The sequence below is a fragment of the Seriola lalandi genome, unplaced genomic scaffold (assembly GCF_002814215.2).
Source record: "Seriola lalandi dorsalis isolate HSWRI2012SDOR001 ecotype SW California unplaced genomic scaffold, Sedor1 jcf7180002054139, whole genome shotgun sequence".
Classification (NCBI taxonomy): Eukaryota; Metazoa; Chordata; class Actinopteri; order Carangiformes; family Carangidae; genus Seriola; species Seriola lalandi.
In genome coordinates this window covers 352,492-370,283 of record NW_019524692.1, presented here as the reverse complement: position 1 = coordinate 370,283, position 17,792 = coordinate 352,492, and the positions used below count along the sequence as shown (strand labels likewise).

At 40.9% G+C, this 17,792-nt stretch overlaps 1 non-coding gene across 1 annotated transcript; it reads right to left on the bottom strand.

The window, feature by feature from the left end:
* Positions 1-17,634: 17,634 nt before the first annotated feature.
* On the bottom strand, positions 17,635-17,706 carry trnae-cuc (transfer RNA glutamic acid (anticodon CUC)). The gene has a single exon. It is a non-coding gene; the product is annotated as a tRNA-Glu (tRNA).
* Positions 17,707-17,792: the final 86 nt, after the last annotated feature.

Genomic DNA, 17,792 nt, shown 5'->3' with positions numbered 1-17,792 from the left:
CGTCAGATATGCACCATTCCTCTGGGTGGTTTGTTTGTCTTTTTCAAAGTTGCTCATTAAAACGAAGCCTGTTTTCCACTAAATGGCGATAACTTTATTCCCGTGTTATCTTTTCCAGAACATCACGATGATGTGTGTTTGTGTGTGTGTGTGTGTGTGTGTGTGTGTGTGTGTGTGTGTGTGTGTGTGTGTGTGTGTGTGTGTGTGGCGCTTAGACGTGATATATTTAAAAATAGGTAATAGGTACAATCATAATCATTTGATATCTGACTTATCTGCAAACGCATCCTCTAAATATTTCTCCTATCTTGTTGTAGCTAACTTAAAAACAAAAAACAAGCCACTTAAAAAAATATTTTGCAGCAGGCTGGTGTTTTACAAGACTAAAATAGATTATGAACGAAACTTTGATTATTCTGGTAGGTGATCAAGAGTTCTGATCGATCGACTCAAGTCACCTTCCCAAAGTTTTCTCCGACAGAAAACTTATTCTAAAGAGAATAGGAATATTCTAAAGCGCGTGTCTGTAAAGATCCTATTGCCCATATGTGGAAATATCAGCTGTGACCTGGAGGGTCTCACGAGCCACTGATTTGTTTCAATGTCTTGTCATAAAGTCTTGACTTCCACGTTGTGTTGAACTGGTGTTTTCAAGTCTTATATGAAACTTTCGCTCAAGCCGATTTTTTTTTCTCCTCATGACACATGAAGAATAGTTCTGGATGCTTGACGCGCCAACTCAGTCGGAAGTCTCCGGCGGCTGTTGTCCTCATGAAAACAGATTTATACCTGTCATCAACACCAGTGGACGTAAACACACGAGGCCATTTCATTGTGCAGCCACTTCCCACTGACAGCCTCTCATTGAATTATGTGACTCTACACAGGCTGCCAATAAAGGCCCCGGTGCGCGCGCGCGCGCGTGCCTGAAACAGATAGGAGCTGGGGTACGTGCAGTTTTGTGATTAATATACAGTTGCCTTTATAGTAGAAGGAGCAAGTTTGACTTCATAATGCAGAAAGGGAAATTCACCATCTTGTATATTATCTGATAGAAGGCTATTAGACCATGATTATCTATGAGGAGGTTTATTTATCAAAAAAGTCAGTTTGATCAGTTTAACTCAGAGGTGTGAAACAAATCATAGGAAATGTGTTTCTTCAATGAGTGTATCCAGGTTGCAGTGAATATACAGGAATATAAATAATGAGACATAACAAGAAATTAATTGTGACTGTCTCTTCTCTTTTCTCCCCCACATTCAGAAATGTTGCAGTTTGACAAAGTTGTTTTCTAAGTAAGACATGCCAGTGCGTCAGCATGGACTTTAGCAGGGTCCCTGGATCTGGCCCAGCTAAATGGAATACACCGCCCATTAATGTTGTTAATTACAGTTCAAGTTTTCCTTATATAAGGCCTTAAAATGGATACTGTGAAATGGGCCTATTGAAAAGTGCAACTAATACAAGTGAGCAATAAAATCAAATGAAAAACTTTAATGTCTGTGTCCTTTGTTGGGCTGATCAATCGATTAAAACACCAATTAGTTTCTTAAAAAAGAGGAAACAATCTGAAAAAAATATCTTAAACTACATGAAATTTAAAAAAAAAAAAAAAAAAAAAGAAACGTGTCCTAGCTCGGGCATGACAGATGGCTGATTGAACTCAAGAGGCCTGAATGTAAATTGTGATTTATGTGAACGCTGGTGCAAAACATATGTTTTAATAGTTTACATCATCCCCTACAAATAGATCAATTAAAACAAAAAAACTAATAAAATGTGAATTCTTTCAGTGTAACAGGTGCAGAAAAATCAATAGATCTATCTATCTATTAACTATCTATCTATCTATCTATCTATCTATCTATCTATCTATCTATCTATCTATCTATCTATCTATCTATCTATCTATCTATCTATCCATCTATCATGAAGTTGTATTTCAGTTACATTAGTTATACTGTAGTATTGATTCTCTGCCCCCCCCACCCTCTCTTGTAGAAGTCCAGGTGAATAGAGCAGTATTGCCTCATTGGAAATGGGGAACTGTCATCAATGTGTAACTGCAGGCTGATAACACATCCACCAATTGCTGGCTAATAATATCAAGGCGTGGTTTTGTTCTCCTGCGACGGGAACAAAAGTTGCACCAAAGTCAGAGATGAATCATGCTTTTTATGGTTCCAGTTAATATATAGAGGTTCAGTGTGAAAAGGGGAATGGATCGACATAGTAGAGCCTGAAATATGAAGAGATATCACAAAAGAAACATGGAGGAATTTTTCTGTTAGTCTTGCAGGTTGTATTATGGGAAGGTTAGTGGGTAAGATAATCACTCGCTCGTCATTCGGCAGCAACAGAGTTTGGTGTCGTTCTTCTTCGGGGCTGCTGTTATGAACTACGACACCCTACAGTCTAATCTGAGCTCATATAGGGTGAAGAGTTTATAAAAATACAAAAAAAATCAAACAGAGTTCATCCTCCTTTCTGTTATTCTACAGTACAGTGTGTGTTTTGATTTGTGTGTTTGCACATGCCGGGCTGTATCACTGACAGTGACAGAGGCCAGAGCTCATCAAAACTTTCAACCGTGTGTGTGTGTGTACGCACGCGCATGTGTTTATAACCATGATTCTTTGCAACTGTGTGTGTGTGTGTGTGTGTGTGTGTGTGTGTGTGTGTGTGCGTGTGTGTGTGTGCACTGTGTGTTTGCTGTCAGTGTGTATGAATGAGGAGGTGTTGGCTGAGGGACTAGATAGAGATGCTGGAATGTGGTGGACAGCGGCAGACTGTTGCAGAGGAAGGTGTGTGTGTGTCTGTGTGTGTGTGTGTGTGTGTGTGTGTGTGTGTGTGTGTGTGTGTGTGTGTGTGTGAGAGAGTGTGTGTGTGTGTGTCTCCAAACCAGGCACCAGGAAAACTGTCCCCGTCCTGGCTGGGGCAGAGACTCAATCATTTGGGGGTCGGTGACTTACTTTGGCCCTTCTTCCTCACACACACACACACACACACACACACACACACACACACACACACACACACACACACACACACACACACACTGGGGCTTTAGACTCCTGGCTCCAGGAAGAAGACTTCAAATGGAGAGGCAGGAAAACCCAGGAGGCAGAATACCCTGTCAATATGAGGCAACAGAGACCAAGGAAACACACGTCACTCAGTTGTACTCCTTGGTATTCTCCATTCGCATGCAGTTTTGCAGAGTAAGCTGGAAGTCATCATTCTTTTTACAAATGGCCTTTCATCTCCTCCGCGTGTGTTCTTGCTGACCTCACCTGTTTGTCTTGTTTTATCTGATCGGGCTGATCATCGAGGATCCACTCAGGTGATAATAGTCACGCTGAAACAATGCTAATCAATGTAACCTCACTGTGTGTGAAATGAGCTCATAAAGACTTCTGATTGCGTCTGATGACTCTATTTGTACTGTACTGAAACTTTATTCATTACTAAACTTGATTCTCTGTGTGTCTGTTGTCTGTTGTCATTTCCCTGGCCACTGATTTCAGATCACGTCATGCACATCCCACTAAAACAATTTATTTGTACATCATCTGGTGTCGTATGAAAATGACAGTACTGGTTTGTTATGTCTCGGTTTACTATGGGTTTTTTAAGCTATTATAATATTTTGGTTAAGGTAAAGTTGTGTATATCCTACATGAGGGTCTACATCTATATATTCAGTGTTTATATTTATTAATAGGTACAGTATTATTGTGGGACACGTGTGTAAGTATGTGAGTGTGTGGATTTGTGTGTTACTCTAAGGTATCTGTGTGTTATACTTGCGGATTAAGTGGGTTAAGTGTGTTTGACCAGGTAAGGTCACGGAGTCACACTGAGGTGACACGAGTCCTCTCAACAAGACACCTAGGCCTCAGCAACACAGATCATCTCTCTCTCTTTCTAACACACACACACACACACACACACACACCATTAACCAGGAGTGTGTTTTTGTATAAATTATTAACTCCTCAGTTGCAGGTTCTCATATGTGTTGGGCTCAAGTGCTGAACTGGACTCTTGGTTCACACTGTTTGAAGAGCAGCTCAAACACGTCACACAACACTCAATTAAAGACGATAAGAATTCAATTATCAAATTCTCTTTTGTCCCCGATGGTCTCCAGCGTTTGTAAAGCTACTTAAGCAATTCACTCGCACAAACGTTTGAATATTTCTTTGACACTTGCATGCTGATATTTGAAATTCCACCCCTGGGTGTTGCTTGCTCAAATGTCAGTTATAAAATTGAAGAAAATCCTCATGAAGTTCCGCGAGTGACTTGTTATGATCAGGTGAGCGTTGGTGTGCAAAAGGTTTCGTATGCAGAAAATCCACCACTGACCAATCATATTGATCTGATATCTGACTGACAGCCTCATGGTGGGATGTCCCATGTCACTAAGAGTGTGTGTGTGTGTGTGTGTGTGTGTGTGTGTGTGTGTGTGTGTGTGTGTGTGTGTGTGTGTGTGTGTGTGTGTGTGTGTGTGTGTGTGTGTGTGTGTGTGTGTAAGCTCTGGCAAATGTATTTTTAGCATTGAAGACTCAGGGATCCCAGGACCTCTCCCTGCGATAAGCAGTGGCCAAAGTCCGTAGGCGAGTGAAGGCCTGAAGAGCAAATAGGGAACACACACACAAACACACACACACACACACACACACACACACACACACACACTCAGAGGCAGTGTTTAATATGCTGATATGCGGGGCTTAGTTGCAGTGTGATGTGGCAGGCAGATGGAAAGCTGTTTGTTTGAACGTGGAGGGGCAAGTTGGGGGTAAGATTCAGGTTAGGCAAAGGTGAGGTGACGTCATCAAAAGTTTGCGCAGAGTTCATGCAGAGAAGGTTAGAGAGGTGTCAGTGCAGCCACAATGTTGCTAGACGATGCAGAGCAGGATGGAGAGAGAATAAGAGAAGGAAGGATTGGAAACAAGTGTGTGAACGTTTTTTTGTAAATGTCAAACACTCTCCTGTCAGTCAGACGCTGGCTCCTCCCTCTCTAAAAGCACTGTAAGAGAAAACAAAAACACAATGAGGAAGCCCGAGGAGAAAAGGTCCCTCAATCCAGGGACAGTCATAGCGCACATGCCCGATAACAGCAGGGATATTTCTGTTTGGACGAAGAGGGGAGGGGCTGCGCAGGAGAAAAGTTTAACAAATTGGTGAAGTCTGAAAAAAGAAGGTGAAAGTGGACAGGGAGAGAGAGAGAGAGAAAGGGAATGTCAGAGAGGAGGAGAAGGGAGATGCCACCAGACAGGAGGAGCAGTGGAAAACAAAGGAGGCTCCACACTCTGCTCTGTCTTATCAGTCTGAGAGTCTTATCCAACACTGGCTCTGTTAGTGTAACCCCATTCCCTCCCTCCCTCCCTCCCTGCTGGCCGACCGCTCTCCTTCCACCTCATCCCTCCATCTCAAGCCCCCCCCCCCCACCTCTCATCTGCTGCTTGCTGTGGACGCCGTTATCAGGCCAGGGCTGACGTCAGGGGGCCCGCTGGTGCTGGGGGGTGGGGGGGCCGGAGACGGAGGCTGATAGTGCAGCAGAGGCTGCCTCCACACAGGCTGTGGGAACCATGGGCCCAGCCCACCTCGACCCAGTGGCCCTGCACGTCCACCACGAAAACACACACAGACACAATGAAATACTGTACGGTTAATTCATGAAAAAACACACACACACACACACACACACTCTGTGAATTTGGGGTATTCTGGAAACCTCGAGGGGAGAGTTTCTCCAATTATAAATAGTGGATATTTCCTAAGACCAGTTGTTTTTTTTTACACAGAAATGGTTAAATTCAACTTTTAAGCCAAAAAATGTATAAATAAATGAACATTTCAGCATATCTCCTCTAAATCTTTTTTTCTGTCTTTGTGGAGGTTGCTATGAAACACCTTTCATGTAGGGAAATCTTTCATAGTAATTATAAATGAAGTGAATAAATTGAAATCCACATGGTAGCCTCAGCATTTCTGGAACCAATGCAAATCTAAATGCATCCAAAACTATGTGGCTGTGTTCTCATCTTGGATATGAGCGTCTTCTGCTTCCACAGCCTGTAGATAAACAGAAGGATCACATCCACAGCAGATATAAATTGTGCAGTTAATAAGCTGTTTCTTATCAAAATTCCCAAATGCCGTACTTCTCAATCGGAGGATCTTCTCATCCACTTCTATAAAAATAGCTCGTCTGTTTGCCTCACACATATCCCAAGGCAGCAAAATTGTTGTCATTTGTTATCTCCCATCATTTTCGTCACAATATTTCAGTGGTGACCGATATTCGTTTAACAGAAATAAAGTGCACAAGTTCAGGGAATCACCTTACGTGTCATAAATTACATGTTTTCGACCTCGCTCTAAAGAAATAATTTCCCCCAGACACCCACTCAGCTTGATAAAACTGTGTATCAGATATCACGTGGAGAATAAAGCTGCCTTTTAGGTTGAAGATAAAGTTGAGGTTATTTTATGTGACACTCGTCAGCCCGTGTATCTTCATAAAAGACATTGCAGCTGCAGTGCAGTTGACAGGTTGTGATGTCAGGGTTGCTGTTAGTCCATGACGCATTAATTCACTGGAGGAAAAGTCAGGGAATTAATTGCCAAAGACTAGGTTAAGGAGGCACTTAGCCCCAAGTGGTGGAATAGCTATTGTCATGCCAGAAAATTTGTAAAAGGTGTGTGTGTGTGTTTGTGTGTGTGTGTGTGTTGGTACGGGTCAACAGGTGCAAAGTGGACGGCTGCAGGACATGAAGCTGGCAAGTTTCCCATCATAGTTGCAGGTGCAGCACTCCCAAAAACACACACACACACAACCTAAAGTCATCTAAACCTTGTTAGTTATCATCCTGCAACATCATTGTATCCTCCCAAACCACCCTACTCAACTCTCTTCATTTCTTTAATTCTGGTTTGACTTCTTTATAGAAAATGGGAGAGACCGCACCATCAACCTGCCAGTTACACACACACACACACACACATCTTCGTACTGAAATCCAGGTCTCAATTTTGACTTACCGTCAAAGTGAGACCTGGATTTCATATCTGAATTCTGCTGCTCTCCATCTTACATTGAAACTTTATTCATCACTAAACTTGATTCTCTGTGTGTCTGTTGTCATTTCCCTGGCCACTAATTTCAGATCACGTCATGCACATCCCACTAAAACAATTTATTTGTACATCATCTGGTGTCGTATGAAAATGACAGTACTGGTTTGTTATGTCTTGGTTTACTATGGGTTTTTTTTGCAAGCTTTTATAATATTTTGGTTAAGGTAAAGTTGTGTATATCCTACATGAGGGTCTACATCTATATATTCAGCGTTTATATTTATTAATAGGTACAGTATTATTGAGGGACGCGTGTGTGTAAGTATTTGAATGTGTGGATTTGTGTGTTACTCTAAGGTATCTGTGTGTTATACTTGCGGATTAAGTGGGTTAAGTGTGTTTGACCAGGTAAGGTCACGGAGTCACACTGAGGTGACACGAGTCCTCTCAACAAGACACCTAGGCCTCAGCAACACAGATCATCTCTCTTTCTCTTTCTAACACACACACACACACACACACACACACACCATTAACCAGGCGTGTGTTTTTGTATAAATTATTAACTCCTCAGTTGCAGGTTCTCATATGTGTTGGGCTCAAGTGCTGAACTGGACTCTTGGTTCACACTGTTTGAAGAGCAGCGCAAACACGTCACACAACACTCAATTAAAGACGATAAGAATTCAATTATCAAATTCTCTTTTGTCCCCGATGGTTTCCGGCGTTTGTAAAGCTACTTAAGCAATTCACTCGCACAAACGTTTGAATATTTCTTTGACACCTGCATGCTGATATTTCAAGTACTGTCAGTACAGTCATTTGTTATTCTTGTTATTCATCACAATATTTCAGAGGTGACCTACATTTATTTAACAGAAATAAAGTGCACAAGTTCAGGGAATCACTTTATGCATCATCAATTACATGTTTTCGACCTGGCTCTGAAGAAATCAACCACTCAGCTTGATAAAACTGTGTATCAGATAAGAATAAGAATAAAGCTTCCTTTTAGGTTGAAGATAAAGTTGAGGTTATTTTATGTGACACTCGTCAGCCCGTGTATCTCCATAAAAGACATTGCAGCTGCAGTGCAGTTGACAGGTTGTGATGTCAGGGTTGCTGTTAGTCCATGATTATTCACTGGAGGAAAAGTCAGGGAATTAATTGCCAAAGACTAGGTTAAGGAGGCACTTAGCCCCAAGTGGTGGAATAGCTATTGTCATGCCAGAAAATTTGTAAAAGGTGTGTGTGTGTGTGTGTGTGCGCATGTGTTGGTACGGGTCAACAGGTGCAAGGTTGATCTGTGGGGAGTGAGTGCAAAGTGGACGGCTGCAGGACATGAAGCTGGCAAGTTTCACATCATTAGTTGCAGGTGCAGCACTCCCAAAAAGTGCAAACACACACACAACCTAAAGTCATCTAAACCTTGTTAGTTATCATCACTGAATCCTCCCAAACCACCCTACTCAACTCTTTTCATTTCTTTAATTCTGGTTTGACTTCTTTATAGTAAATGGGAGAGACCGCATCATCAATCTGCCAGTTACACACACACACACACACACACACAAACACACATATATTTCCACTTACGAGTATGTGTGTGTCAGATGTTTTCGGAGATGGATCTGTCGGATGGGGAGTGGAGACACACTTATCAGTGTGTTGTCCTGGATAAGGCGGAGGAGATTTGTAACCGTTGCGGTTGGACAGTCCTCAATTTGTGTTTGTGTGTGTGTGTGTGTGTGTGTGTGTGTGTGTGTGTGTGTGTCTACTGTTCTCGCTCTCTCTCTCTCTCTCTCTTACTCTGACCTCTCCTCGGCTGAGCAAGTAGGAGGAAGAAAAGGGTGGCCTTGACAGAGTGAGAAGAAGGGTGTGATGTAAAATAAGAAGCAGCGAAAGAAAGAGACCGTTGTTTCTCAGCTGCTTATCCTCAACCTCTTGCTGTCATTTTCTCTCACTCTCTTTGTCAGATGCACACTCCCTAAATTTCACCAGTGGCCATGGTGTGCTTGGGTGTAAATAACTATAAAACAAGTGGGAGATTGGGAGTCCGGGGGGTGGGGGGTAGATGTGCAGAGGGGGTGGAAATAAAAGCTGCACTCAGGGTTCACTCTTACTGTAAAATGTTTTGCAACTTCATACTGACACAGATGGCACTGTGGCAGTAGTTTACAGTTTAGACTTGAAGTCAATGCACAGGTGATTAAAGATGAAAGTTTTTAAATGGATGCAAAAAAGAGATAAAAAATGCATGAAAAAATTCAGAAATTTCTCTGAAGCAATACAAATCTGTGACTGGGGTCGGAGCACCTGATGCAATTTGGAACCAAAGGTTTCACCAGAGTGATCGAGAAGCCAGAGCCGAGACCCAAACACAGGAAAACATTTATAATCAGACAAACACACATTCAGTAAACAGAGATAAGACAATTATTACACAACTACTAAAAACAATTAGAGGCACAAAAAACATCAGATGATAAAGTTTTTAAATCTTTAAGTGGTATACAAAACTCTAGTTTGAGGGCGCTTTGCAGATCACTGCATTTAAAACTTGCATAATGCAGTGGTTTAAAACATATTTCTTTGCATGCTCGGACAGGCTCAGTTGCCCTCCTGCTGAGTCTGTGTCTGCACCATAACGATTCTCAGTAAATCATTCTGGGCCTTTTGAACAACTGATGAAGTATCTCTTAGTTTCAGTAGTGTTTTCTCAAAAATTCTGAGGGAAAAAAACCCAATGAATGTACAGTCAGATCTCTAACTCCGCTTACATCACACATTTCAGTTCATGAATCCACCTGAACTACATGTTACCGTTTTAGCGAAGCTCGCAGATAATAATTGTAATGGCACAACAAGTGAGTACATAACATTGTTGAATGCCTGGTAAACCATGCAGCAGCTGTCTGGTGGCTCCTTGTGTGTACATGTATGTTAACAAAGTGCGCGGGTGATGATACAGATTCTGTCAGGGATTTTAAGGAAGCATGTGTGATTTATTAAAAAAGTGTAAATCACAAAGAGCAATGTTATGTGTTTTTTTGTTTTCTTTTAACTTGCATTTGATTATCAAGTCATTGATATGTGCTCACCACCCAGCAAACAGTGTGACATCTCCTATGCTCTTGTAGTAGTCTGCCATGCTGCCTGTCGGGGCCCCCCCACCCCACTCCCCTCCTCCCTGCCCTCGGGGTGACAGGATAAGCGAGGGCCTCATTAGTCTTTTTAATTGGTCCAGAACAGTTGTAGTGGGCCAGTCTGAGGTCTGGCCCAATGCCAGGCTAAAGTAAACCGACCCAATGGAAACACTGTACAGGCCGACCAGCAGATCAGAGTGCAACATCAAGCCTGACACAGTTACTACTTGATTTGGACTAAACCAAAGGGGAGATTCATTGCATGCAGTCTTTCCTTTATTATTGTTTATTTCTTGAATTTAACAGTAGTTAGGCCAAACCATATCCAGTTCATGGTAAAAGAACTGAAACATTTTTTAAAATGTTTCTCATGGACCTGCCTTGGTAGAGTATTAAAATCACACGAGGAGTCCATTTCTAAACGAATTTCCTCCCCTCCCTCAGCAGCTTGTTGGTCTTCCCTTATGTCCACAAAACTTTGACCAGTATCCTGCTGCTAAGTGATTTAAAACACTTATTCATCAGCTGTTCAAAACATATTTTTCTGCCCAAGATGTGCAGAAAACATACACTTTTAAGTTAAGCCTTATGGGAAGTTTGCTCTGTCTATTAATACACGTATCTTTCGTTAAAGATAAATACTAGAATGGATTTTTAAATTTTGCTTTTCTAGCTTTTGCCTTCAATTTGTATGGACGCCTTACCTGTACCGTACCAGACATAGCTTTTTTCTACACAAGTTTATCTACTTTTTTTTGGTACTATGCATGTGTATTAGTGAATTAGATGGTGTGTGTGCGCACGCTGTGGCGTCTATAGCTTGTGGGGAATCCATCAAAGCTTATCATTATAAGTAAACATGACAGAGTGGACAAAATGTCTTGTGCGCCGCCAGACCTGCTATCTAACCACAAGCCATATCTGTGATGATGGACTGATGTGGCGCTGGCTTGGACTAACCAGAGTCTGAGTGTGAGAGTGGGAGTCTGAGCACACACACACACACACACACAACCACAAGAGCACACACATCAAAAGGTGTACACATGTAGACACTCAGACACTGCAAGCACACACTCATGTTACCTCTAACATGGCCCTTATATCTTCAGCCTCTCAAAGGAATATTACCTTTACAGTACATGAAAAGTTGACTTATCGCACAATCATAAATGGGCAGGCACAGTCATAAGTCATATAGGAATTTATAGCTGTTATTTATTGGTCGGTGTTTGCTGGGGCTCATAGTTTTACCTATGAGTCGAGTAAGGGTTAGGGCTTTTTTTTTTCTGAAAAGTGATTGTTACTCTACAGGACAAGCCCCTTTTTACGGCAGATGAGATCAGAGGAGAGGTTAGGATTGCTGAGGGAGATTTATTTCTTAATGTTAGCTAGTAGATCATGGTTTGTACCCATCTTGGTTCGACTGAGTGTCACAATATAAACCTCTGGTAGCATCAAGTGCTGTATGTCAAGCAAGGTTATCAAAAGTCAGAAAATGGTTTGGGAAATTAACACACACACAACTCCATAGCATTTGATTGAGTTTTTTTGGCTGGACCGCAAAAGCAGGGCCAGCCCTTTTATGTCTCAGTGACTGACTGACTGAGTGATCATAGTTGAGTGATCATAGTTCCACTACTGGTCAGCCAAATGCCACATGAATGAGTTGGAGTTTCCCCATTGGCCTTGGTTGTTCTTTCAAAATGAATTGGTGCAAACAAACAGGTTCTATTAGTTAGGTGTTTACCGCAGTGTTGCACACTTAGCACATTTGTCGCTATATTACAAAGGTAAGGTATGAACCTAGTATATGTCTGGACCGTGGACTTACACCTCTTGTTATGGGCAGTCCTGGTTTCCGGGCTGCTCTGGGGTTGCAGGGTAATGGAGTAGCGCTTCCAATTCACTGAGCTTCACCTCTATTACAGCAGATAAACTACTTTCATTACGTGTATCATTATCCAAGAAAAGTTGAAAACGAGGACGACTGGACTTGGTTGTAGATACTTGAAGACGTTTCACCTCTGTCGTCCAAGAGGCTCCAACAACTCCAATTACAGAAAGTACTAACGCATCAAGTGACATCAAATAGCTGAAATCACAGCACAGTCTTTGTCTTTGATTCATGTGTTTGGTGATTTTCTCAGACAATGTTACGGTTTTAAAAGCAGGATTTTTGAAGTGTAGAGCAGCAGCTTGGAAATGTCTTGGAAGTTAACATGTGGTCTTAATGGGCCACATTTCAGTCACTTTTTCAAACATGTTCAATTGTCTGACAACAGAAATAGAAAAACATGTAAATGAGAACAGCTTTATTGGGAATTCAGCTGTACAATACTGTATTTGTTACCACAGAGAGTAGGAGAGAAGCAAACAGATGAAGGGTTGAAATCGACTGACACACGATCTGATGATGTCAGTTGTTTACAGCAGTTCCACAACAATTTTTAACTACTGCTCAGTTTCCATCACCATTTCCATTATCATACACGGTCCAGCCATATACAGGCATATAGACATATAGAGGTTTTGACTTAGTCTTGTTTCACATTTGCACAAGGTGAGGTTTCTTAGCATTCATTTATGTGTGAATACGTGTGCGTTGAGGTAAGCCTGTGTGTTCCCCTACTTGTTACAACACCACTGATAAGCAGGGTAAACAACCATGCACTGTTTGCTCCCCTACCATGGTCATGTGATCAAAAAACACTGATGAGAGGGTGTATGTGTGTGTTTGGGGGGGGGGGGGGGGGGGTTCTGGTTAAGTCCATCTCTCTCTCAGGCTTCCAACACTGTCTGCTCCTCCCTCGAGGTGTGGCTCCTTCACTGTCTGGACGTTTAGTTTTTAAGAGCGAAAACCTCAGCAATGATAACCTTTCTCCTGTTGTTCAGTTCCTGGGTCAAAGGTCATGGCTGCAGTGCCTCAGCTGACTTGGCAGATTGACAGTGGGTGTAGTGGCACTGGATGGGATACAGTATTGAGCTGTTTAAAGCCATGTCTCCATCACTTTCATTCCTCTCTCTGTCTTCGTTCGCTGGCTGGTGCAAATGGCCAGTATGTGTGCATGCAGCGGGAGTGTGTATGTGTGCATGTGTGTGTAAGGGGTCATTAACCTCATGGTGGTCTCTCAGTCAGTCTGAGCAAGACCACCAAGGGAGTGCATCCATCACATCCAAACTATTACAGCTTGTGATGCGTCATAATCAGAAGTTTTTTAATTCCTGTTGCTACAGTCAACTACAGACCACTCTGACCAGGATTAGGCTGCACCAACTATTTTGTGATTCCACAATTAAGTTTTGTGTGTATTTCTTAGTAAAACTACCTACAGTAGTGTCATTATAGGAAATACACCTATTCAATTTCTTGCCAAGTGTTAGATGAGAAGATTGATAGCACTTTCCTGTCTGAACAGTAAATATGAACGTATATCCATCAGCTGGTTAGCTTAGCTTAGCATAAGAACTGGAAACAGAGGTAAACAGCTAGTATGGCTCTGTCCAGGGTTAACAAAATCCACCTACCAGTGCCTCTGACTCTCACTAATGAACACGTTTTATCTTGTTTGTGTAATCCTACAAAAAAAATAATGATGACAAGTTTTGGTTTTCAGGGTTTGTTTGTTTTTTAACGCTTCAATTTAGCTAGCTGTTTCCCCCTGTCTTTAGGGGCTAAGCTAACTGGCTGCTGCAGTAGCTTCATATTTACAGTCAGAGTGGTATTTTGGTATCTCAGCAAGACAGCACATGACTATATTTTCCAAAATGTCAAACAATTTATTTCAAAGATAGTAATGTGTCAAACATATTATCATAATGTTTTGTAGCTTGTTGTAGCTTCTATTGTTTTGTGAAATATAATTTAAATCTAATTAATCAAGAGTTAAGACAGATGTTTCATTTATGTCCTATTACCTCTTATACAATTAGAATAGCTGCGTTAGCTACATAATGGTTACACCTGGCAATTATTGAGTTGAAAATATATAGTTAAAACTAATCTGTATAATTAATAGTGTGTCTGGTGCAGTCCATCTTAATTTCGTGATGTGTAAACAATTATTATCAATCAAGTTATGAGTCAAACATTTTATACCCTCATCTTATTTCCACTTTATTTAGGTCCACAGTATCTTACACAATGTCTTCCTGGGGTCCAAACAACAACATAACAATAACATGATTAAGAATAAATAGAAATTTTACAGGATATGACATTTTAGACAATAGATACTTGAAATGAAAACATTGTCATAAAAAATTTTTTTTATATAAAAAAGGTCTAGACAGCAAGACCTAAAACACCATTAACATCTATTGTATGTGATATTCAACAATTTCTGTTTTAGTGTATTTTTGAAGAAAGAAAACAACTTACCCACGTCATCAAGTGGCATTCAATGTGTCAGCTTCTTCAGCTCGAAGCTTAATAAATCTGTCAGAGCCGTGAGCTGTTTGTAAGTGGGATACTCAACGGCTGTGGTTATTAGCTTCATTATCACTCTCTGCTTCAAAGATATCTTTTTCTAATTGGTTTATTGCGCAACAATCTGTCTGTGTTGTTATGTCTTTTCAAAAACATACAAATAAAAACACTGCATGATGGAAGATTTTTCTGAAATACTTATTTTTCTTTTTTTTTCACATTTTTGGTTCATTATAATGAATTACAGCCCCAATATTTCCTATTAATTATCATTTGTGTGACATATCCTCTCTCTGTGTTTAGGTTTTGTTGCTTCTTGCTGCCACAGTGTACTTGAAGTTATCAGTGGTTGTAGTCTAAGCTGGAAGTGTATGACGTCCGAGTAAAATGATTTTAAATCTCTTCAAGGCCTGCGCTGGGTCAGACCTTTGTGACAACAACAATGATTTGACTTTAAAAAAGATAGACATAAGATAAAGCACTGACTTACTCGTGCTTACTTAGCAAAACAAGGCATTGAACAAATTAAATATCCATGCTTTGTTTGATTTCAATTATAGTTATTTCCACTCGTAAAATCTTTCATTCCAACCTCAGAAACAATAGAAAAAGTGACAATAAAAAGCAACAGAAGATCATGTGGCTTATTATGAATGTGTTACTATTACTCGGCACATATATGTGCATTCTTAGTGGCAAACATACAAACATTAAGATACACAAATCTTTTACACTGTATCTTTTCTTTTGTTCCTCTCTTTCTGCTCATCTGCTCATCTTCGGCAACATAAATTCCTGAGTGTGTGTGTGTGTGTGTGTGTGTGTGTGTGTGTGTGTGTGTGTGTGTGTGTGTGTATCTTTGAACTCCCTCGTAGAAGAAGAATTGTAACACAAAAAAACAGACACTGTAATGCTACCAAGCTGTTTGTGGCTCTGACGGGACAGTACTGTAAAAATTTTAATATCAGAGGCTGAAATGAGAATGCCTGTGTTCTGTACAGATCTTATATGATGGGGAGACAAAGCACAGAAGGCCTATGTTTGATGGACTTTTATTATTTTTACTATTATTATAGCTCTGTGTGAGAGGCACATCTTGAAAACATTACTTGGCAAAGAGTCAAAAGTTTACTAGGGCTCATCCTTGGTTTTTTTTTTTAGTGGTTAAAATTCAGTGAAATGTGCTACTCTGGCTGCGATTTCCTTTCCGTCCCTCCGTCTTTTTAAAGCCATCATTGTCCTTCCAGCAAAGACAAGGAAGACTTTCAGGGACAACTTGCAATAAAAATAAATAATGAAAATAAATACAGGAAATGAAGAAAGCAACAGATTGGAGGGAAAGTAATTCAAAGACAGCTTTTTTAAAAAAAAAAAATAAAAAAAAAAGAGAAGGCGACAATTTGAGCTGTCCTACTTCTGAGTGTCATGGAGGTTTTGATGTTCTTGAAAGGGGGCGATGATACCCAGAGCCACAGGGTACCTGCCAATACAAAACCTGCTCCCAACCAAACAGCCCCCCCACCCCACCAACCACCACCACCACCCCCACAACAATCCTTTGCTTCAAGCTGGGCAGGGAGAGGAGGGGGCTGGAGAGGGGTTGACGAGAGTCTGAACAGGCCGGAGGAGGGACACACCGGCGCCATGGCGATCCCTAAGACAACTTATCTCCTCTCTCACAATGATAGCGCCTGTCAAAATAACTGCCAAGATACATAGCCAGCCAGGAACTGGTTAACTCCAGAGTTGTCCAATCAGAGGGCCTCCTGCCAGGATCTCTGCGTTTCCCCAACTTCTGGGACCCAAGTTCCTCAAACACACATTATCTCTGTCTCATTGCTCTCTATCTCAAACAGGTTCAGTTCAAATAGACCTAAACCTTATTAGAGGAAATGGTGGGGAAAAGTTATTACAGAACATTTACAACCCAATTACATTCAAGTTAACAACACGTATTGAGCATCAGGTGTGAAGTTGTCTAAAAGCTGTAAAAGCTAAAGAATTATATTTAAAAGAAAGGTTAAAGATACTTAATTGCCTCTACGTCACCCACCTCTTGTGAAATGCTGGGGAGAGAGCGTCCTATTTCATCCAACAGAGACAGCTTTTGAATGTTGTTTGTTCTTTTCTTCAAATTGTAAAGACAAATAAAGAGCTCATTAATTACATTTTTCTTACTGAAGACGCTGTTTCAATGTGCAGTAACCTTAATCGGTGGACTGCTTCATATTCCTAATACAGTAGTCTATGCCCTCTTCAACGTTTTGCACACCTCTGTTAGCTGTAGCATTAGTAGTGAAACATCGCCCCCTAGCGGTATATTTGATAAATAGCTCGCCAGAAGTGGCAATGCCAAGTGCACCGTGTAATTCCGGGTATTTCACCCTTAGGCTAAGGAATGGGTTAAGGTCTTTACAAGTCCAAATAATCACAGGATTTATCTGAGGGGTATTATGATAGTAAAAATTAATAAATAATATGTCTACATTTAAATGCCACACAAAATATATTTCTGGGGTTTCTCGAAAATAGAGTATAATTCTTATTTTAAAAAAATATTTCAAATGAAAAAATATTAAAATAAAACAAAAATCTGTTAAATTTTTAAGCAACAAAGCAAACATTGAAGAGAATATCTTGCTTTGAATGTGGGTCAGGGAGTTGGTGTTTGCATTAGATTAACGTTAAAACCTGTAATGCTTTTGTGCAGATTACAGGCCGCTATTTAAACGGTGGTTACAACAAAAGCGCCGATATAACTCTAACTGTGATGATTACTAAATAACGCTGTTACTTACCTGCAGTCACTTTTCCCTGTAACTATTCACTAGTAATACAATTACAGGCGTGTGGGTAACTTGCGGTCAAGCTGAGGAGGATAACCAGCTGTCGTTCGGTCAAGTTAGATCATTTAAACTGTATGACGAGGTGGAGGGATTTTTGTGAGAGCGATAAAAAGAGTAGTTCCCTGACCGGGAATCGAACCCGGGCCGCGGCGGTGAGAGCGCCGAATCCTAACCACTAGACCACCAGGGACTGTTAGAAGCAACATAGGAATCATATCATTTTGTTTTCTATACATGTGTTATATTGCTGATGTTATTTATGGTCATTTGGTTACA